Below are 23,817 nucleotides of genomic sequence, written 5' to 3' on the forward strand. Positions count from 1 at the left end.
GCCGCTATCTTCTCCCCATTCCATGGCGCCGCCGGTAGCCCCCAAGAAGATGGCCAAGAAAGCAGCCAAGAAGCCGCCGGGCAATGCGACGAAAGGGGCGAAAGCGCCGTTCGCGAAGCCGCGGAAGGCGCCGGCCCCGAAGAAGAGGCCGGAAGGATTGACCGATGATCAGTGGCATGAAAACTGTCTGCGCCGGAAGATGTCGACGGCGGAGCGGAAAGGACGGAGGGCGGCGGAGCAGGAGAAGAAGGCTCTGGCGGCGCGCCAGCACCAGCACTTAATGGCCGGGTGTCTCGCCGCCACCAACGCGAGCCCATATAGTACGAACGTGCCGGTGTACGTTCCGGGAGTCTTCTCTCCGTCGTCATCCGCCTTCTACAACGACGGCCCCTCCGGCACTCCCGGGTGCGTGACGCCTAACTTGTCGCCGCACTACCCGGATGCGCTGCCGCATGGCGGCTTCAACCCCAACAACATCTACTCCCCGGCGTACGAGCAGCGCGAGTCAGGACCCGGTGCGGACGGCGACCCTTTCGCTGGCCGCAGGGGGCCGCTCGAATTCGACGGCGCCGGTGCTGAGGGTGCTGAGGAAGAGGAGGACGATGAAGAGGAGGGGGTGGAGGACGAGGACGACGACGAGGACGACGAAGAGGGCGGCGAGGAAGAAGACGAGGAGGGTGCCGGTGACGATGATCTCGTGGAGGTCGACGCGGACGGCGTGAAGAAGAAAAAGAAGAAGAAGGCGTCGGGCACACGAGGCCCCAAGTGGACGGCTTTGGAGGATCTTTTTCTGTGCGAGTCGTGGGCGACGGTGAGCCATGACTCCATCATCGGCGCCAACCAAAAACACGGAAAGTATTGGGCGAGAATCAAGGCCGAGTTCGATGAGCGCAAGCTCATCAAGGGCGACTACAACAAAGTGACAATGAAGAGGAGCCAAAAGGCAATGTCGACGCGATGGGCCATCATCCAGGCGTCGGTGAACTCCTTCCATGGATACCATCAGGAATTACCGACCGGAGCCGAGAGCGGCGCCGACCTCTCCCAAATGGTACGACTCTTTCTTCCATAATCTGTAGCGCCTACATTGTGTTCGATGAAATGATTCCGTTTCCTTTGGCTAGTTTGATAGGGCCATGGAGGTTTACGCGAGGAACTCGGATGGGCATAAGCCGTTCGCGCTGACGCATTGTTATAGCAAGCTCAAAGGGAATGAGAAATGGCGGTTGACGCGCCTGTCGCTGTCCAAGGAGAAGGACGCCATTGATCTGGACGCGGTGTCGGCAACATCGGCAGGGCGTCCTACTGGCAACAAGGCTGCCAAGGCCGCCTTGGCCGACGCCGCGTCGGGTGAGAAGACGCAGGAGTCGATCACGAAATGCCTCGCGGACGTCTCCTCGACCTTTCTCTCCCGCGCCAAAAAGAACGACGAAAGGTGGGCGGAGCTGCTCAAGAGGCAAGAGGAGAAGTTGGAGCTCGAGAAACGCGGGGACGACATGTCCCTGCTGAGAGCGTCGACAGAGGGAATGTCTCCCCGGACGCGGGCGGCGCACAACTTTTTCAAAGGCCAGATCCTCGACGACATCGAAGCCAAAATGGCGGCGGCCGACGCGGCGGCCCAGGAAGCGGCAGCGGCAGCGGTAGCGGCAGCAATTGCGGCGCAAGAGCCGGCTGCCGCGTCTTCGACTGCTACACCATCGTCGGCTGATGGCGTGTATTTCACACGTTCGTTGGGCAACCCCAAGAGGAAGGTATGATGAGCACAGCAGCAAGTTTTCCCTCAGAAAGAAACCAAGGTTTATCGAACCAGGAGGAGCCAAGAAGCACGTTGAAGGTTGATGGCGGCGGGATGTAGTGCGGCGCAACACCGGGGATTCCGGCGCCAACGTGGAACCCGCACAACACAACCAAACTACTTTGCCCCAACGAAACGGTGAGGTTGTCAATCTCACCGGCTTGCTGTAACAAAGGATTAACCGTATTGTGTGGAAGATGATTGTTTGCAGAGAAAACGGTAAAAACAAGTATTGCAGTAGATTGTATTTCGATAAAGAGAATTGGACCGGGGTCCACAGTTCACTAGAGGTGTCTCTCCCATAAGACGAACAGCATGTTGGGTGAACAAATTACGGTTGGGCAATTGACAAATAAAGAGAGCATGACAATGCACATACATATCATGATGAGTATAGTGAGATTTAATTGGGCATTACGACAAAGTACATAGACCGCCATCCAACCGCATCTATGCCTAAAAAGTCCACCTTCGAGGTTATCATCCGAACCCCCTCCGGTATTAAGTTGCAAGCAACAGACAATTGCATTAAGTATGGTGCGTAATGTAATCAACAACTACATCCTTAGACATAGCATCAATGTTTTATCCCTAGTGGCAACGAGCACAACACAACCTTAGAACTTTTCGTCACTTGTCCCGAGTGTCAATGCGAGCATGAACCCACTATCGAGCATAAGTACTCCCTCTTGGAGTTACAAGCATCTACTTGGCCGAGCATCTACTAGTAACGGAGAGCATGCAAGATCATAAACAACACATAAGCATAACTTTGATAATCAACATAACAAGTATTCTCTATTCATCGGATCCCAACAAACGCAACATATAGAATTACATATAGATGATCTTGATCATGATAGGCAGCTCACAAGATCCGACAATGATAGCACAATGGGGAGAAGACAACCATCTAGCTACTGCTATGGACCCATAGTCCAGGGGTAGACTACTCACTCATCACACCGGAGGCGACCATGGCGGTGTAGAGTCCTCCGGGAGATGATTCCCCTCTCCGGCAGGGTGCCGGAGGCGATCTCCGGGATCCCCCGAGATGGGATCGGCGGCGACGGCGTCTCGGCAATGTTTTCCGTATCGTGGTTCTCGGTGCGGGGGTTTCGTCACGGAGGCTATTTGTAGGCGGAAGGGCAAGTCAAGAGGCGGCACGGGGGCCCACACCACGGGGCCGCGCGGCCAAGGGGGGGCCGCGCCGCCCTAGGGTTTGGCTCCCCGTGGCCCCTCTTCGTCTCGTCTTCGGTCTTCTGGAAGCTTCGTGAGAAAATAGGCCTCCGGGCTTTTATTTCGTCCAATTCCGAGAATATTTCTTTACTAGGATTTCGAAACCAAAAACAGCGATAAAACAAGAATTGGCACTTCGGCATCTTGTTAATAGGTTAGTTCCAGAAAATGCACGAATATGATATAAAGTGTGCATAAAACATGTAGATAACATCAATAATGTGGCATGGAACACAAGAAATTATCGATACGTTGGAGACGTATCATCGGCCTACGCGACGGCGGCGGAGGAGACGGAGCATGCACAGCACCAGCCAGATCGCGACGAGGTCGTCGTGATCGACGGGCCTGCGTCGACTCAGGATACGTCGCCGTCGACCAACCCCTTTTTCTAATTTAGCATGCACTATATGGTCTGTAATATGATCGCTGCTACTCTGATCGCTGCTACTCTGATCGCCGCTACTCTGATCGGCGGGAACGATATCTTTTGAATGCAAAATTTAAATTCTTTATTGGGGGCGGCGTTTTGGGGGACGCGGCTGGGGAGCAACGTCCCCCAAAGACGGCACGAACAAAACACGTCCCCCAAACGCTCAATCCGGCGCGGTTTGGGGGACGCGACTGGAGATGCTCCTAGGTTGGGGTTTTCGATCATCTATTGGGGTTTTGAGAGGTTTAATTCTGGGTTTGCAAAGTTTAGTTGAGAGGTTTCGTGAGGGCATGTTCAGATTCCTCGCGTTTTTTGGTCATGAGCTCGCCCACGTTTTGGGCCTCAGAAGAATTCAGCTATTTCCTAGATTTATATTTAATGTTGAACTATAAATTCAAGGTTTGTTTCGGACTTTTTTGTTGTCCTGTAAGGTTCCGGTTCAACGGAGCCTCCCGCAATTATGTTCCTTGTTGTACGTACAGATCGATCATGGTTGAGAATGGACATGAAGTGAAATTTTTTAAGACATGCATGATACTACATGCACAAGTAGCTAGATTGCCATCATGAACGCTGGTCGTTCAGCGTTGACACGAGATGTTATCGCTCCATCAATGATCAATGTCCTTTGCTGAACTAGCGCCTGCATGGTCTCCTAGCTGGCTAGCTCGCACCTGATGGATCGACCTATCGTGCGTGCAACGTTCAGCATTCGGGCGTGGAATTCACATGCCTATACGTGTCTGCACGCAGAAGCCAGTACTGCACGCAGTGGAATCTCTGGAGGAACCACGCGTCCGCCAGCCTTAAACAGATGAGCCCTGCTGCAGCTGATTAGGTGCGTAGTGTAGGCATGTAGGGCAGGATCAACAAAACGGGTCTGATTTGCGACAAAAGAAGCACCTTTCGTGTGCCATTCTTTTCCGGTTTCCTCGAGAACACTTTCTAGGTTTTACTTTCTACCCCTGGCCTTGGCCTGGCAAGCTTTGTCGACTTCACGCACGGAGAGAGCGTAAAATCATCCATCCATCTGCCTGTTTCTACCGCGGGACGTGCGAAAGCTACCACTGCCGAAATCGTCGATCGATCGGTTGCCAAGTTACAAGGAGCGCTCGAGTTCCGTTCCATGCACCAAACCGTCCAGTCCAGTACATGCAGGGCATGATGATGATGATGCATGAGGGCATTGCATGGTCTCCTCCGGCCGTGAGAGAAAGTGACAGCTGCAAAGTGCACCAGCGCGACATGCTTTCGTCATGGTCCTGATCCTGTTGATCCGCCCGCACGGATTCCAAGAACGATCTGCTGGGAGCTACCCTAGCGCGGGCCCCACCCGAACCAGCCGTTCCCATGGGCACTCACAGCCAGAGCCAGATCGGATTTTACCATGACGCTGGAGCGCGGGCCCTCTACTCCAACACCTCCTACGTATACGAATCGTATACGTAGTACCGCGGCAAGCAGGCAGGCAGGGGCAGCTACGGAGCGAGCGGAGCAGAGCAGCAGCGGCAGGGCCTGTCCCCTCCGCCCTCATCCACACCCTCCTCCACAACGCATGTGAGTTGAACGAAAAGCTAGGCATGCATGGCGCACGGTGTGTCGGATCAATCCATCCATCTTGCCCAGTAGTACTAGTACGGGCAACGTTCATCGCGAATTCGCGATCCAGCCGGCCCTTGCTCATATACATGGAGTAAAAAAAACAAACCAACGAATGTCCTCGTGGTGAAAGTTAAACACAAACAAAACGGGTTTGGACATATTTCACCGCACGGTCCATTCCCATCCGCCGCCGCTTTCTCTCTCAACCGCTTGCCGCGCGCCTGCATCCCTCACTGTCGACGCTCACCTCGTTCCCAATCTGTGTGGGAAGTTCTATCACAAGAATTTCTAAAGGATATGTTTCATCTCCCTTTATAACAACAAGCTTTCAATGAGTTTGAAGAAATGGAAGATATTTGCCAGAATGCCATGATAACTGCACAAACAGGAAACAAGGATTCTTGGAGCTATATATGGGGAAATAGTGAATTCACTAAAAAAAATGCTTACAATGTCATGATAGGACAGAGGCATACTCCAGATATCTTCTCATGGATTTGGAAAGCGAAACACAAATTCTTATTCTGGATGGTTCTATTAGATAGACTGGATACAAGAAATCTTTTGGATCGAAAGAACTTCAATATCCTGTCTTACAGCTGTGCAACATTACAATGCAGCGAAGAAGAAACTTTGATTCACCTCTTATGGGAGTGCCCTTTTGCCATGGAACGTTGGGATTATATTTGCCCCCAAAGAACTTTACACCTATCTGTCATGGATGCCCTTTATGATGTCAAGAATAAACTGAATGTACCATTTTCCATGAAAATTATCATTGCAGCTGCTTGGGGATTATGGATTATCACAAATAATAAAATCTTCAAGAATCAAGTGCCCACATTTCAAAGCTGGAAGGCCATTTCCAAGAATGAACTTACAATAATACAATTCAAAATAAAGAAAAAGCTTGCTCAAGCCTTCAAAGATTTTATTCAAGATTTAGTATAGCTCCTAGAACTAGTTTTCTTTCTTTTGCCTTATACTTATGGTATAATGGCATTGTTTTGTACAGTTTCTTTTTATATAATAATAAAAATTGCAGTGGGGAATTCCCCACTGTTTAACCCAAATAAAAAACAAAATTCGGCGGCGGAGGCTGCCTCTACTCTTTGCCAATATTTTCTTGCCATCGGCAACCACCCGCCGCATCGAGTGATACCACCTCCCATGCCCTCACCAAACATGTACTCGTCACTTCCTATCCATGTTACTTTCGCTGAGAAGCATCAAAAACCTCCTATAAATCATTCTCACCCACCTCATTCTCCGAAAACTCCATGCCGGCATTGGATGCGTTAGATGGTGCGCTAGCAATGTTGGCCGTGTTCTCCTCCAACATACCCACGCACGAGGTAGGAACCGAATGTAGATTGAAACAACTCAAAAACCAAAATAACTAATTTAGCAACATGGCCAATTCGATCAACACAAAAAGGGGAGGCATTCTACCCCTTGGGCGCTATTTTCTTGAGCACGATGGAGGCGTAATGGACAATGGAGGTGGAAGAGGTGTTGTCGAACCGACAACTTCTTCGGTCTCGTCGCCACAGGTTTCAACTGCACCTGGATGGCACCGCTTTGTCGACGATGGTCCTTGCCACCGTTGACATGGGAGCAAGCTAGATGATGTGGTAGCACTTCGGCCTCCATTTAAGGTTACAATATCCTAGTGGGTCTAGCAAGGCGAGTAGAGGCCCGTCGGGGGATCACGGTAGCCTTCCACCCACCGTTGATCGGTAGGCGCATGTCCGGCGGCATAGGATAGCGCACCGCATATATCGCCCTTGCCTCCGCAAAGGTGAGGCTGAGTGTCTGAATCCTTAAATTGTAAGAAGGAATGGTATGAAAGCAGCAAACCCACTTGAACCCCCGGAAATGCACGTTAGATCCCATGTACATATGCTCCTGCCACTGTAAAAAAAAAATTTAAAGTGTCAAAAAAATTCCAAATAAAATTTCGCGCGTACATATCAATAATCTATGTGCACACGACAAGTTTTGCAGATAATCGACTTATTTTGTATCGTATGTAAAAAAGATGAAGAAATGTCTCACGAAGAGCCTTTTTCTTAGCACCAAATTTTGTTTTTTTACATATGACGCCAAACATATTTGTTTTTCGTGAAATGACTTTGCGAGGACATAGAACATCAAGATGTAGTCGCAAAGTTTTTGCCGGACTTTTTTAACATTTTGAAATGGGTTTAAAATGCATTTAAAATCAGGAGGATATGCACCTGTGCGCAAAACGCCATGTCCACACTAACCCCTTCCTTGTGTGTTGGGTTTGACCTTTGACGGCTTTCACGACCATGTGTGACCGGCTGTGCTGCCTGCAGGCTCGGAGCACGGACTTGCGTATAGGGTGCCGGTGCGACGTGCGCGGGGCTGGAATCCGTGACCCGCCACCCGCGTGCCTCCATCGGCTCGGTAGTGTTCAGCGCCAGCCGGGTGCGTAACGGGTTTCTGCTACTCCTGTGCGTGGGGACGTCGCGTTGCGCCCGTGTGTGTTCAGTTCAGGTTGAGTTGGGATGAAGAGGTCAAGGACGGCGTCAATCGAGAATTAAGGGAGGGATCATATGAGGGCTAGCTAGTTCGTGGGTATTCGGTGCAGCTCCGAAGTTGGTCCGGATCAAACTGGGTGTTACTACATGCATGGCAGATGCCCACAAGAGCTTTACTAAGCGTCGCCATTTTATGCCCCGCTTAGGAATTAATGAAATAATAACGATAAGATGCATGATTTTATGCTCCTTTTGGTCGCTCGTCTAGTCCAAATCTTCTTCCTCGTCCCACTCGACGTTAACGATGCCGGTGTTGACGTCAGAAACCCCCTGGCGGGCAGAGACGGGCAACACGGTAGAGCCGAGAACAACTAGGGCTGCGGCTGGCCCCAGTCCCTCAGAGCGACGGCCCGCAAAGCCTCCTGGTCGCACGCGCCGATGCCAACCGCAAGGGCGTGCCACCCGACCTATACCTGGTCGGGAAGGTGTGGATGATGCCTTGCTTAGTTTCCTGCAGGGCACACACGTAAACGTTAAATACGAGCCTCGATCGGCTCTCGGGTTATCTCGTGAATCGGCTCAAAGAGCCGATCCACCCATGATTCGGACGAGGTGTCCGAATATATGGTGGTCCTGCTTGATCAAGGTAAAGCTAATGAGATCTACGACGATTTAGGGTTTTCACCGCATAATCGGATCATCCTACTCACGATTGGGCCTCGCGCTCGCGCACGGTGACCGTAAGCCGATCCTAGACGGGGCCTAAAAACCAACACGAGGTTGATCCCCGGAACATCCTTTCTAGGGCTAGCAAACGCCACCCTACACGCCGCTGGATCCTCCAACCTTTTGTAAGGCCTAACTATTGCGGATGTTAAACTAATCCTTGATGAAACAAGGAGCAACCGTAACGGATCAGATCTACTAAACTATGATCAAGCGGGGTGCCGCCCCTACACCTAAGATAGGTGTAAGGCGGCTAGACATGCAAGGGTTGCACTACGAAAGCATGTAATATGAAGAACAATGCTAACCCTAACATGTCTAAGATAACTACGTTGCTCGCCATCAAAAAGGCTTCAGTACGAGCAACGCATGAACAACGTGGGCAGGCTTGTGCTGCCTAGATCGCAAGATGCGATCTAGGCAGCATGGTGCTTACCGGTAGAAACCCTCGAGACGAAGTAGTTGGCGATGCGCCGAGATTTGTTTTTGGTTGAACGTTGGTTGTTGTTTATTCCATAAACCCTAGATACATATTTATAGTCCAGCGGACTTTCTAATGTGGGCGTAATCCCACCGTGTACGAGACAAACTCTAACTCTTAATCTAGATGCGATCTAATATATTACAGATACACAGGCAATTAAGCCCAACTTGGTATAAAAGGCCGATTCACGTATTTCTTCTATATATATATTCTTCGAGTCCATCTTGATCGCGGCCCACCTCTGACTCGGTCAAATTCTGGCGATAACACATGCCCCCCTGGTTTTGGAAATGACATTTCCAAAATCATTATGCTCCTCTTTCTTCGGGTCATGTCATGGCAGAAACGTTGCAGTATCCTTTACCATGATATCTTATCTCCTCGCCTTTTTGCAAAACTTGATAATTTTAGCACCATTTCCTTGGAAACCGCAATGGCTTTAAATCCCCCATTAGGCTTCTCCTTATTAAACTGTGCCGAATGACTCCTCTTCCTCCACTGGATACCCGCCGGCGAAGCGCCTCCGTGTCTGGGCAGATAGTGAAGCTGACTATGACGACGCAGAGGAAGAAGCTCCGGTCGAAGACTGGAGCAGCAGTGATGAGGAGTTCTCCAGAAGCAGCGCTGGTGACAGCTACGATGCCGACGACGAGGGCAGCGAGGATTAGTGACATAGCATCAGTAGTATGCGAACAATCGGCTCTTCTTGAGTCAATCGACTCTTCATTAAAAAACCCTCCTTTGTTAATGAAGAAGCGTTCCCAGTCAATTGTTTTGCCGATAGTCAAAGTCACACAATCTTCAAAAAAGAACCGATGGCATTGCATCGGTCTCTATCATAAAAATACTGGTAACGTCGACCTAGCCGCCCTTCCAAACGGTAACCCGCGACCTCCATCTGAAAAGGCAAAGTCAGATCCCCAAATCGCCGCCTGAGCAGTTCCAATCCACAACCACCTACACAGATCTCGACCGCGCCGCCCCCAACTCCTTCAACGCATCTCATGGCGGAATCATCCAATACCGATACCACGGCTTCCGGACTGAAGGTAATCCTCAACCTCCTCTCGCAATCGACTTGACATGGGATTAATGGCAAACACCTGAATTAATGTCTCGCTCCGCTACTAATTTAGGTTTCAGACATTCTTCCGCCACATCCTTCTCTCGCAAATTCGATGTGCCTCGGTCCTCGTTCTTCTGAGAGTCCTGCCCTGTTAATTTCGTGCGAAGCTAACGGAATCCCCTTTGTGAGCCGACACCTAGATCCGACTTCCTGGGCCGACCGCTCGCGAGCCCGGCCTAATCCTCCTGAGGGTTGGGTGGCATGGTACAATAGAGTATCAAAATCCCACTATGCCACTTGGGAAACCAAAGGAATAGCCGATGCCCTGTCATTATCATTATCTCCTCTTGAGAAGAATGAGAACATCCTGAAAACCATCGGCTACTTCGGTCCGATGCACTTCGAACTCGCTTCATGTTTGGTCATGGCCCCATGACCCCGACCCTGCTCGGATGTGGCCATGATCACGAGGCTGGACATTGCATCCCCCGGCCCTTCGCATTCAAACCGCCAAAAGTCCCTTTCACTCTCTCCTCTAAAAAAGAGTGTACCAGTCGGGGCGCCTATCTCAATCGTTATATGAAAACCAAAGGCCCCGTGACGGAGAGGGAGCACACAGCCTTCCCGAATTTCCGGTCGGAGCACTTCATATTCTGCGGCCCATCACTTGCCCCCACCAAGAATTACCTCTCCCTGGCCTATGAACTTGCTAAAGGCACCCAACTCGGCCTAGGCAAACTATTTCTCGGAGAGATTTATCGATCCCTTCAACTGATGTCTGTCAAACTGTTCTCTCGCAAGACAGTTAAAACTGGCGGCCCCTGGTGGTTCATTCAGTTGTGGGCCCAACTATACTTCCAAAACCAAATCCCAGACTTCCCGTCGCTGACCACCTTCACCTTTCCGGATGTGAATGGAAAGGAAATTCGATGCACCAACTACGGCCAAGCCCCGTATGGTCTCCCGGCAGCGAGGTCGATTCCCAAGGAAGCGGCAGGGTGGTTTAAGATTTTCTTCCAAGGTTTGGACAACCCCCTGTTCCACCCTTATACTGAATCGGCAAGTTTTGAAAACCCAGTCTCTTTCCGATTGGATGACTTTGCCGATGACGCCAGCACACAGCACTTGTACTCCCTCATGATTCGTCCTTGCTTCCTCCCTGTTGGCATGAGTACCTCGAACCGGATCATCAAGCCCGGTTATGAGTGTTATCAACCGAGTAGTAGCAGCTCGACAGCTTGGTCTCGGACAGGTGCCTCCACACTTTTTCTTACACCACCCGACGGCAAGTAGAGCCGATCCGCTCGACATCCTCACTGCCCAAAGGTGCTATACCTTCTTTGACGCTTTGGCCATCCCAATTCCCCATAACCTCCGTTTCTCCTTCACTACCGATGGTTTTGAAACTTGGTGGTCTATGTGGAAGACTCACGTCTTCAGGAGGGCCCTAGGACCGCTGCTGAAAGAGCTTGACGTCGAGTATGATACCCCTGCAGACCAGGTACCGTCACTTAAGCATTTCTTGTAACTGCCTTATGGTGATCGTCTGTGACCTGACTCTTTCTCCTAGCGACAACAAGATGGTCCGGCTCCCACACAAGCCGACGGTTCCCCTTTCGTATTTCTTCCTCCGGCACCGGTGGTTCTCTTCGCGCGAGCTCGCCAACCCTGAAGAAAGTCATAATGCAGAGTCAGCCGATTTCACCGAAATCGGCTCCCAAGAGTAAAGCATCTTCGGGGCCGGTTGCCCCCCGAGCCTCGACTCAGGCGAGGACGGCAGTGAGGAAGGTGGCTGCCAGGAAAACCCTGAAGCGTAAAGCTCCGGCCCAAGAAAGCTTTCGTGTAAGTTGGTTCAGACCCCGTAGACGCTTGTCCGCTTTCAAAAATTTGTTTATAACACGCTTGTATTCTTTCCTACAGGCCTCCACTGAAGGAACCTCCAGCGGGGCCGAAGAAACCAGCCAGGGGGACTCGAGCTCGGGTAATTCCGAGAGGTCCACCACCCGGAGCCAGACGGCTTCACCAGCGCCGGCTTCCAAGAAAGGGTCGATCACTGAACCCCCGCTCCCCAAGCCCCGACCAGATCGGGGTCACGCACGAAGCGCCGCTGCGTCAAAAGGGCTCGTAAGAACCCACGAGCCTCTTCATCAAGCCAGGAGGTCTCAAATGTAATTATCTTCTTGGTCATACTTCATGCTATCCCGTCGTCATTCGGATCGGCTAATCACTTCCTCTTGCAGGCCGCCGAAACTTCTAGCGGAGACGTTGAGGAGGTACCGATGCCGTCCGCTACCCTGGATCTAGCTACCTCGACGATAGCGGCTGCCCAAGTGGCTGACCCATCCGAGTCCACGAAAAGCCGATTGTTACTCGCGTCGGCTGTTCCTCCTTCCTTGGGAGAGGTATGTCTCCCCTCCTTGGCTCCATCAATTCCCTCATTGCCTCGCTAAACTCACTTTGTTTACCCTATCGTGGTTGTGATCTCTCGAGCTTGCTTGCGTTCGACCCAGAATCCATTGAACCAACTTCTTCCAAGGCAAGTGGAGAGCCGAACCCTAGTACGGTCCGTGGTCCACTCCAGCGTCTCAAAGACTTGCTTTCTGCCTCAACTGAGACTCTGATTGAAAATTCCGAGGAAGCCAAAGGCAGCCTCGAGGATATCCAGCCTCATCTCCCTATGACCCTGCAAGTGAAGCTCTGGCCCGCTGTTACCTTGTCGGTCTTCAAGTCAAGGGTGCAATCGGCCCGCCAAAGGATTACTCTCCGCCACTCCCAACTTCCGCTGAGAGCCGATATTGCCGAAAAGTGTCGACGGCTCAATGAGAAGAAGGCTGCTCTGGACGCCAAGACGGACACTTCTGCCACTCGCGCCGAACTCGAGACCCTGCGCAAGGAGCTGGAGAATCTTGAAGAGAGGGTAAGTGTAAGGGTATTTTACCCTTATCCATTATTTTGGTAAGAATGACACCGTGCTAGTGTATTTGGACTAATACATGACTACTAGATGATTCCCAAGTATTAGCCAAAGAGGTATAAAGGTGTATCAATGGAACAAGAAGCCTAAAGGTGACCCCCCCATTTCAACAACAATCAAAAAGGGGTTACAGGAGAAATCCGGTCACCTGCCCGGTCCAACCGGGCCAGCAACCGGCCAGTCCGGCGTACTGGCCGGTCGACCGGTCGGAAACCGGGCTCCAAAGGAGGACCAGCAGGTCCGGTCTGTGGCCCGGTCGACCGGGCTCCTGACCGGCGGGTCCGGCGCTCCGTCCGGTCGACCGCTCGGAAACCGGGCAGCAACCGGGCACCAACCGGAGAAGCGCCAGGACGACGCAAAGGTGCTCCGGTCACCAGTCCGGTCTGACCGGCCTCACGACCGGGCTGTCCGGTCTGTGGTCCGGTCTGACCGGGTTTGTCGGGAAGAATGCCGAGGTGGCAAGTGGCAACGGCCAGATTTTGAAGAACACTATAAATACCCCTTCTTCTACCTTGGAAGGGTTAGGCAACATACTATAAACTGTTCTTGAGCTCTCTCTCTCCTACTCCATTGCTAGAAACACCAAAAGCCTCAGATCTCCCTCCTCCTCCACCCAAACTCAAATCCCTCCGGGGAATCACTAGAGGAGGACCCGATCTACCGTTCTACCAAGCCAAATCTCATTCCCCCTTGTATTCATTGAGAAGCTTGCTTCCTAGGGTTCCTTGGAAATCCTAGGTGGGCAAGAGGAGTCCGGAAGCATCCAGGCTGTGGATTTGCTCCGGGCAAGATTGTGAAGGTTTGGAGGCTACCTCAAAGTCTACCACAAGTGAGTGAGCTATTCCTTCGTGGGATAGGCTCCGGAGAATAGGGTGAGCCTTCGTGGCGCGGGGAATCCTTCGTGGGACCTCCACTCCTCCAAACGTGACGTACCTTGTTGCAAAGCAAGGGAACACGGGAATACATCCTCGTCTCCGCGTGCTATCGGTTATCTCTAACCGAACTCCTTACTTGTGATTTAACTCGCTCGTGAGAGCCTTCGTGCTTGAGTTAGTTGTATCCTCATATAGGTTGCTTCACCTAGTTTGCATTAGGCTCATCTTTATATTCCGCAAAGCCTAATATTGCAAAGAAAGAATTAAAATTTGTAGAAACCTATTCACCCCCCCCTCTAGGTTTACCATCTCTATACTTTCAATTGGTATCAGAGTCTGGACTCTTATTAAGGGCTTCACCGCCTTAAGAGTGAGATGGATAAACTCTTCGAGGGTCTAGATGACGACTCTAACCTTTCGGTTAAAGAGATGAAATCTAGATTCTTGGCATATGATGCCGAGAAGAAGAAAAAGGAGGATGAGCTACAAAACCAAATGACAGAAATGACTCGCCATGCTTAAGAACCTAACTCGCGGGTGGAACTCTTAGTGGGGCTTCGGCTTCTAAAGAATCCTACCATGAGGTTGACCATAACTATCCCGTAAACACTTCACCCATGCCTCATATAAACCATAGTAGGACCGTTCCCCATTACGATGGAACTCACTTTCCTCATTGGAAATCTGCTATGGAATCTCATATTCGCAATCGCAGAGTGTGGAGCTATGGGAGCTCATTGTTCATGGACATCGGGAGCCACAAGATCCTACTCGGTTGACCTCCACCGAGTTCTACAACCGTCAACTCAATGCATCCGCACGTGACAAGATTAGAAGTGGCATCAACCGCAAGCTTCTAGATCAAGTTGATGACATTGTCTCCGCTAAAGAGTTGTGGGATCGGATCGTAGTACTCCAAGAGGGAACCGATTTGATCCAATCATCTCTCTATGAGACTCGCAAAGCAAGAGGCCTACCAGTTCATGATTCGAGATGGAGAATCCGTATTCGATGCCTATGCTAGGCTTGGTGCTCGAAAGTAAGGGTCAAGGGTCTTGGTGCTGAGAAGTACAATGACGGATTCGAGATGAACGAAGCCTTCATAAAATCCAAGGTCATTGCTATGATTGCCGTCAAACAAGAAGACACCAACCTTGGACTCAACTTGCAAATCATGACCAAGAGTGCCGATCTCAACTCCGATGATCTAGTCTCCTATGTGGCCGCCAATGAAAACATGGCCAAAGCCGGAAAGAGGCTCAAGGCAATGAACCGTGTTGATGAAGCCTCACACAATCATGAAGCGTCACACAACCTTGCCCTCAAGGCTAGAGCTGACCATGGAGGAGAAGAAGAATATGAAATTGAAGAAGATGAGGAGATGACTTCAACTAGTGACATCGTCATCGACTTTGCCTTCTTTGCCAAGAAGTACAAGGGAAAGTTGCCTATGCTTCTCAATGACAAGAAGAAGAAGAGAACTTGCTACAATTGTGATGAAGATAGCCACTTTGCAAATGAGTGCCCTTATGAGAAAAGGGTAGACAAGCCAAGATTCATCAAAGGGGTCAAGCCAAGATTGAAGCCAAACCCAATCAACGATCGATTCAAGAAGAACAAGGGAAGAGCTTTTGTTGGAGCCGAGTACTTGTCCGATGATGAAGAAGAAGATGAGGAGAAGGAGGCCGGGGTGGCCGGTTTGGCTTACTCCAAGCCCGGGTCACTCTTCACATATGACTACTCCAAGGACTACTCCACGGAGAATGATGTTGGTTTCTCCTTCATGGCAAGAATCACTCAAGAGGATGACTCCGATGACTCTTCCTCCTCTTCAATCGTTGGCTCTTGTCTTATGGCAAGGGGAACCAAGGTAATGGAACCCCCACCTTCCCTATCTAGTGTTCTTGATGATGAAAATGAAAATCAAGATGAACTAAGTGTGCTTAAGGAACTTTACAATGTTAGATGCACCCTTCGTGGTAAAGCTCTTGTCAAGTTTGATTTCTTGATGGACTCTCTCAAAGAAAAGGATGAGTCCATTGAGGAATTAGAATATCAATTGGATGAAAAGGAACGGAGATTCAATCTCCTAAGACAAGAGCTAAAAACCGAAAGGTGCATATCTCAAGGCCTTAAGCAACAAATTGAAACCTATGAACTTGATAAAGTTAAGGATCTAGAAACTATTGATAGGGCTCAATCTTTGACTCAAGTGCTCCATACCTCAAAGGAGGAACTTGAAGTTGCTCATGCTTCTCTCACTAGGGATCTTGACCACCTTGAAAGAGCTAACAAGCTTGTAAAGGATGAGCTCAAGAAACTTGGAGAGAACCATGACCTACTCCAAGAAACCTACATGAAAGCACTTGAATCAATGAAGGATCCCATTGTTGTTGAAAAGCATGCTAGTTCCCCTACATCTTTTACTAATGAGCATGCTAAGCTTGTTGAGGAACATGTTCGTTTACAAGAGGAACTCTCTTTGCATATTGAGACCAATGCATATCTTGAATCCTTGGTGACTAAATATGGTCTCGACTATCATCCTAATGAATCCTCTTGTGAGCATGCATCTATTCTTGAGGAAAATGTTAGGTTAACAAAGGAACTTGCAAAGTTCACCACCGCCAAGAACAAGATGGGATTGGATGACCTCTTGAGTAAGCAAAGGTCAAACAATCAAAAGTATGGACTTGGATATGTTCCCAAGTCTCACAAGAAGGAGAAACCCGCTCAAGATAAGAACAAGAAGGTCACTAATAATGGCAAAGCCTCAAGGGGCAAAGCCACTAGTGGTGACCGCACGGGGCCAAACGATCACTATGCATTATTTGTTGATTATTTGTTGACTGCCAAAACCCACCGGCGGGCAGCGGCCTTGTCAACACCGTAGAGCCGGGAAGAGCCTAGAGCTGCGGCTGGCTGAGACCCCTCCGAGCGACGGCCCGCAATGCTCTTCTGGTCACACGCGGCGATGCGAAGTGCAAGGGCGTGCCACCTGACCTATACCCGGTCGGGAAGGTGATGGGGATGCCTCGCTTAGTTTCCTGCAGGGCATACATGTAAACGTTAAATACGAGCCTCGATCGGCTCTCGAGTTATCTCGTGAATCGGCTCAAAGAGCCGATCCACCCATGATTCGTACGGGGTGCACGAATACTTGGTGGTCCTGCTTGATCAAGATAAAGCTAATTAGATCTACGACGATTTAGGGTTTTCACCGCATAATCGGATCATCCTACTCCAGAGTTGGGCCTCGCGGCCACGCACGGTGCTCGTAAGCCGATCCTAAACAAGGCCTAAAAACCAACATGAAGTTGATCCTCGGAACATCCCGTTTAGGACTTGCGAACGCCACCCTACGTGCCACTGGATCCTCCCCTTTGTAAGGCCTAACTATTGCGAGATATTAAACTAATCCTTGTAGAACAAGGAGCAATCGTAACGGATCGGATCTACTAAATAATGATCAAGCGGGGTGCCGCCCCCACACCCGAGATAGGCGTGAGGGCGGCTAGATATGCAAGGGTTGCACTACGTAAGCATGCTTAAACGAAGAACAATGCTAACCCTAACACATCTAATGATAACTACGTTGCTCGCCATCAAAAGCGCTTCGAGTACGAGCAACGCATGAACAACGTGGGGCTTGTGCTGCCTAGATCGCAAGATGCGATCTAGGCAGCATGTCGCTACCCGATAGAAACCCTCGAGACGAAGGAGTTGGCGATGCGCCGAGATTGGTTTGTTTGGGGTTGAACGTGAGTTGTTGTTTATTCCATAAACCCTAGGTACATATTTATAGTCCAGGGGACTTTCTAATGTGGGAATATCCCCTCGTGCACGATACAAACTCTAACTTTTATCTAAGATAATAAACTACTAATTAAAGATACACGGGCAATTCAGCCCAAACCCTTCGTGCCGAGCCGCTTCAGAAATCTTCCACGTGTAATCTTCCAAGCCCGGCCCACCTCTGGATTTGTCCAAAATCCGGTGATAACACATGCCCCCTCGGTTTTGGAAATAACATTTCCAAAATCATTATGCTTTCCCTTCGAAGGGTCATGTCGTGGCAGAGCGAGCCGTTGCGGCATCCGTCATCATTATGCCCGGTCTTCTCGACTTCTCTGCAAATTCTGATAGCTCTGGCATTGACCCCTTGGAAACTGCAAGGGCATTACACCTTCACCAGATTTCTCATTATTTAACCGTGCCGACTGATTAGCTCTTTTTATCCTCCGTTCTGTCCCGGCCATCGGCACCAAAAAAAAAACCCTCTCCTCCTGTAGCAATGTCTTCCTCTTCCTCCTCCTTCTCAAGCCTCTTCCCCCAATCTTTGCCGAAGAAGAAGAATGAGGACAGCCTTCACCCCGCAGTGAACCCCCTCTCCTCCGACAAGGAGGAGAAAGAAGGAGAAGCAGCCGAAGGCCAAGGCTTCCCCTCCGCCAAGCTCCCGCCGAAGAAGCGCCCCCGCATGTGGGCGGACAGCGAGGACGAAGATGATGACGAAGAAGAAGAGGAGGAGGATGAATCCTCTTCCTCCATCGGGTATCCGCCGACCAAGCGCTTCCGCTCCTGGGCGGACAGCGAGGATGATGATGATGACGCGGAGGAAGAGGCTCCGGCCAAGGGCTGGGGAAGCAGCGATGAGGAGCTCCCTGGGAGCAGCGCCGACGACGTCGACGGCGGCGATGACGAGGACAGCGACGACTAGTAGCATAGGACTAGTAGTAGCAGTGCACTAGGCACCAGATCCCTCTTTTGAGAGCCATCGGCTCTTTCTTGTAAAGCCGCTCCTTGGAATTAATGAAATTGTTCTTTCCATTCATCCTTTAACCGCTCCAATTTCATTCCTTCCGCCTGTCATGCTAAGACCGATAGCAACGCGTCGGACTTCTTTCCTTTTGAACGCCGAGGAAACCGGATTCTAATTAGCTCGTAGGCTAAGAACTTCTCAATTTTTAGGCTGCGATTAGATATCTGACCAAAATTCTTCGCAATCCCTTAGCCGACAACAACTCATCGGCTATTTTGAGAATCCAGTCCCTTTCCTTCTCTTGCAGCACCAGCACGGTCCAAACCCTGTACCCGTACGACGGCTTTTCCTTCCCGGTTCCTCCCCGAGACGATCATGATGCAGCCGCAGCCGAAGTGCCTCTAATCGGCTCTTAAAAACAGGGCATCTACGGCTCCGTTGCCCCCGAGTCTCAGCCAAGGCACGACGGAGACGAGGATACGCCAATTAACCGCATGGACCCGGGCTTGATCATGTCCGAGGGAGCCTCTTATGCAGCAGCCAGCCGATTCGAACACAAATCGGCTTCTCAAAGCAGAGAGCCTTCAAGGTGAGCTGCCCCCCGAGCTTCCTCAGTTCTTGCAGGCCAAACCGGCTCTTTTCCTTTGGTGGCATTGCTCTTGAAGAGAGGACCCGAGCCTCCAAACTACTCCATTGAGGAGTTCCTTGATAAAAAAAAGATCTCCCTTTGTGCTCCATTGACCCTCTGATCATAACAGTTATCCCCCTTGAGTCGATGGCCACACATCGGCTTCCACATCCTTAAGTCGATGCCTGCTGCATCGGCTGTGCTCGAAAATTTTCGAATTTTCATATATATTTTTTTTTACGGCCGACCTGTGCATCGGCCCCCATATCCCAATACCCATTACCAGAAGATGAGATACTTCCGTTGCATATCCTCGTATTTTCATATACCTGGGTGCCCCCCGAGCCGATACCTGCTGGATGACTGCAGATATCGGCTTGTATGGATAGCCAGGGCACTGCACTTGTACGTCGGCTCCGCAAAAATCCACGCTGACTCTCGTCCGCCGACGTGGCCACTGCCGTAGATCGGTGCCGAACGCAAGCAAGCACATGTGGTGAAGGTAATTTTGGCCGATTGCTAGAATCGGCCTCCATATTCATTGGAGAGCTCGACCGAAGGTCCCGTAATGTCCCTTCATAAACTTTTTTGGGGCCGATCACAAGGATCAGCCTCGCCTGGTTTGCTCATTGGTTTAATCTTGTTACTTGGTCGGGCTGGATAAAACCAACCCAACCTCTGACTTGATGCGCTTGCTGTCGTCCACCTTGAGTGCACCGTAGAGTCGTGGAGTACTAAGCTCCGTCGGCAAGACGAGTACCATGTTTGTACCAGCCGATGTCTCATCATCGGCTTTCCTCTGTTTAGGGCGCCACTCCATTTTCCGTGGACGACCCTCTTCATCCAGGGCTCGCTGAACTTTTGCAGCCAGATCAGGTCGTGCCTTCCTTAGCGTATGCGGGTATAACCTTTCGGCTTCCTCCGAGGCCGCGCAATCGCTGAACCCTGCGCTTTGGGAACGGCTGAGTCCGTCGGGGCACCACCTTGGCCGGTGGTACCTGTCTTCTTCTACTTCTCCCTCGTCTTCCGAATCCTCAAGATCTGCCCAACGAGGTGACTCGGCGCGTTTGCTTTGTGGCGGGAGAGGCCCTAGGCGCTCGAACACGGACACGTTGGCTGCCTCCTTCTTCTTCTTGTTGCATTCCGGGCAATTGCCGATTGTGGGCAATCGGCTCATTCCTGAATCCCGGCAGGTGTCCGAAGAAGGGGCAGTCCCAATGTCCGGCGTTGTCATCTTGCTCCCTTGATGTTTCCGTGGCACAGCGCTCGTGCTCCTCCTCATCGCGATCCTACCGACGATGTCTTCTGGCTTCTCTAGCCAGACGATCTCCTCCATCATCATAATTGGACCGTCGGCGTTGGTCATACTGACTCACATATTTGTTGAGGAGGTGATCAGAGAGGGGTCGCTGATATCTTATATTCTTCACCTCTCCCTCCGTGACATAGCGCTTGCCATCATGATGGGGCCGATCGCGTGGAGCGGCCTCCTCTCGTATCCTTGCTATGAGAGCAGCTGCCCTCATCTCCATCTCTCGCCGAGTGGTTCCCGGGTCCTACCATGTTGATGCTGAACGAGGGACTCGGGCCGGCAACCCTCGGGGTAGGTGACTTCCACCATGTTAACGGCGGGGAAGGGTTGGGTGTCGACCTTCATGGCGTACCGGTTGAAAATTAGCCGCCCCTTCTCTATCGCCGCTTGGATGTGCCGACGCCACACCCCGCAGTCGTTGGTGGCATGGGAGAGCGAGTTGTGGAATTTGCGAGTACGGCTTTCCGTTCAGCTCTTTCGCCGTGGGGAACTTGAGACCTTCAGGAATCGTCAACTCGTTTCTCCTTGAGCAGGAGGTCGAAGATTTGTTCAGTCTTGGTCACGTCAAAATCAAATCCCTCGGGCGGCCCCGGTGGCTTTACCCATTTGCGGGACACGGGGTTCCTCCCCGAGTCCACTCAGCCACTCGCTACTTCTTGGTCTCCCGCAGGCGCTTCATCTTCCTCTCGTATCGACCATGACTACCGCACGCTTGAACTTGTCTTGGTACAGGTCCGGGTGGCGCTGTTCATATGCTCGATAGTTTCCGAACCATGTGCGCCAGCCGAGGGATAATCTGCTTGGGAGGCCATGTCCTTGAGCCGTGTTGCAAGGCCTGCTACGCCAACTCGATCGCTTCCTTTTCAGTTATACGAACCGAATAACATCGGTTCCTAAGATTCCTGAAGCGCTGGATGTACTCGTCACCGTTTCCCCGCGCTTCGACGTAGTTGTGCTAGATCGGCAATGCCGGACTCGGAAGCTTCGAATGGTATTGCATATGGAACTGTTCTTCCAATTGCTTCCAAGACTCGGATGGAGTTTGCCGGCAAAGAGGTGTACCATCCAAAAGCCGATCCCGTGAGGGACCGTGAAAAGAGCCTCACGCGTAGCTGATCCGACACCGAAGCCGGTCCTAGTTGAGCCAAATATCGGCCGACGTGCTCGATGGAGCCGGAGCCATCCGATCCACTGAATTTGGAGAAGTCGTGGAGCCGATATTTAGGTGGCAGCGGGATCATCTCGTAATCGTCGGGGTACGGCTTGGAATAGCCGATCGCCCTTCTTTTCGGCACCATGCCGAACTGGTCTCTCAGTATGGTACCGATCCGATCCGCCGTGTCTGGCCGTAGGAGTTGCACTCGAAGATTCGCCGGGGTGGCGTACTTAGCCAGCCATGTTTGCTTTTCCAGCTCCGAGCCAACCGCAGGAGCTGGGCTCGGGAGTTTCGTCGGTGTGGCGTACTTAGTTAGCCACGTCCGCTTCTCAAGCTCGTTGCCGACGTTCCTCCCGTCTTCGCCGGAGTCCCCGATGTTGTGGCCTGGTTTGTGAGTGCCCGATCACCACAATCCGGCACATACGTGCACGCGTATCCTTGAGGGATCTCCTTAGGCGCCTCCATTAAGAACCGGTAGTCACTAGGGTCACCACCAATCTTGTAGACGAGGAATGCCGGTGTAGTCGGCACTTCGACAGGTGCTGCCAACGCATATGGCAGCGGTGGACGGGACCGGAATGGCAACTTTCCTTGATGAGTCCCGAGAGCTGGTCCCGACGGCGAGTACCGGTGGCTCATGATCTCCTGGATTACGCGCGAGCGACACGCTCCAACACGTTGACCAAGTTTTCGGAGTGGCGATGTAGCGAGTGAGCCACCAAGTAGTTGATCTCCTGCCGCAGTCCCCCGGTGCGTTCCTCCGACGGGGCGAGAGGTCTATCCCATCGAGTGCACCTTGCGGTGAGAATCCCTTCCATCCGATGCCATGGGAACGGGTTCTCCGAAAGGAGCCGATGAGGTCGGCTTCGAGGGTGGCCTTGATCTCGTTGTATTGCTTCTTGAGCTCGTCGGGCAGCTCCTCGTAGGTGACCGGCGTGCCGTCCGCCATCTCGGATGTAGATGGCGATGTGGCTGATGTAGACGATTGTCCCACCGGGCGTGCCGAGAATGTGTTGACTCGCCAAAACCCACCGGCGGGCAGCGGCCTTGTCAACACCGTAGAGCCGGGAAGAGCCTAGAGCTGCGGCTGGCTGAGACCCCTCCGAGCGACGGCCCGCAATGCTCTTCTGGTCACACGCGGCGATGCGAAGTGCAAGGGCGTGCCACCCGACCTATACCTGGTCAGGAAGGTGATGGGGATGCCTCGCTTAGTTTCCTGCAGGGCATACATGTAAACGTTAAATACGAGCCTCGATCGGCTCTCGAGTTATCCCGTGAATCGGCTCAAAGAGCCGATCCACCCATGATTCGTACGGGGTGCACGAATACTTGGTGGTCCTGCTTGATCAAGATAAAGCTAATTAGATCTACGACGATTTAGGGTTTTCACCGCATAATCGGATCATCCTACTCCAGGTTGGGCCTCGCGGCCACGCACGGTGCTCGTAAGCCGATCCTAAACAAGGCCTAAAAACCAACATGAAGTTGATCCTCGGAACATCCCGTTTAGGACTTGCGAACGCCACCCTACGTGCCACTCGGATCCTCCCCCTTTGTAAGGCCTAACTATTGCGGATATTAAACTAATCCTTGTAGAACAAGGAGCAATCGTAACGGATCAGATCTACTAAATAATGATCAAGCGGGTGCCGCCCCCACACCTGAGATAGGCGTGAGGGCGGCTAGATATGCAAGGGTTGCACTACGTAAGCATGCTTAAACGAAGAACAATGCTAACCCTAACACATCTAATGATAACTATGTTGCTCGCCATCAAAAGCGCTTCGATACGAGCAACGCATGAACAACGTGGGGCTTGTGCTGCCTAGATCGCAAGATGCGATCTAGGCAGCATGTCGCTTACCTGATAGAAACCCTCGAGACGAAGGAGTTGGCGATGCGCCGAGATTGGTTTGTTTGGGGTTGAACGTGAGTTGTTGTTTATTCCATAAACCCTAGGTACATATTTATAGTCCAGGGGACTTTCTAATGTGGGAATATCCCCTCGTGCACGATACAAACTCTAACTTTTATCTAAGATAATAAACTACTAATTAAAGATACACGGGCAATTCAGCCCAAACCCTTCGTGCCAGGCCGCTTCAGAAATCTTCCACGTGTAATCTTCCAAGCCCGGCCCACCTCTGGATTTGTCCAAAATCTGGTGATAACATTATTATGGTGATGTTTATGCTAACTATGTTGGCCCCCCTAATGGCTATGCTTATAGAGGGTACTCAATTTGGGTACCAAAAGATATT

The sequence above is a fragment of the Lolium rigidum genome, chromosome 5 (genome assembly GCF_022539505.1).
Source record: "Lolium rigidum isolate FL_2022 chromosome 5, APGP_CSIRO_Lrig_0.1, whole genome shotgun sequence".
Classification (NCBI taxonomy): Eukaryota; Viridiplantae; Streptophyta; class Magnoliopsida; order Poales; family Poaceae; genus Lolium; species Lolium rigidum.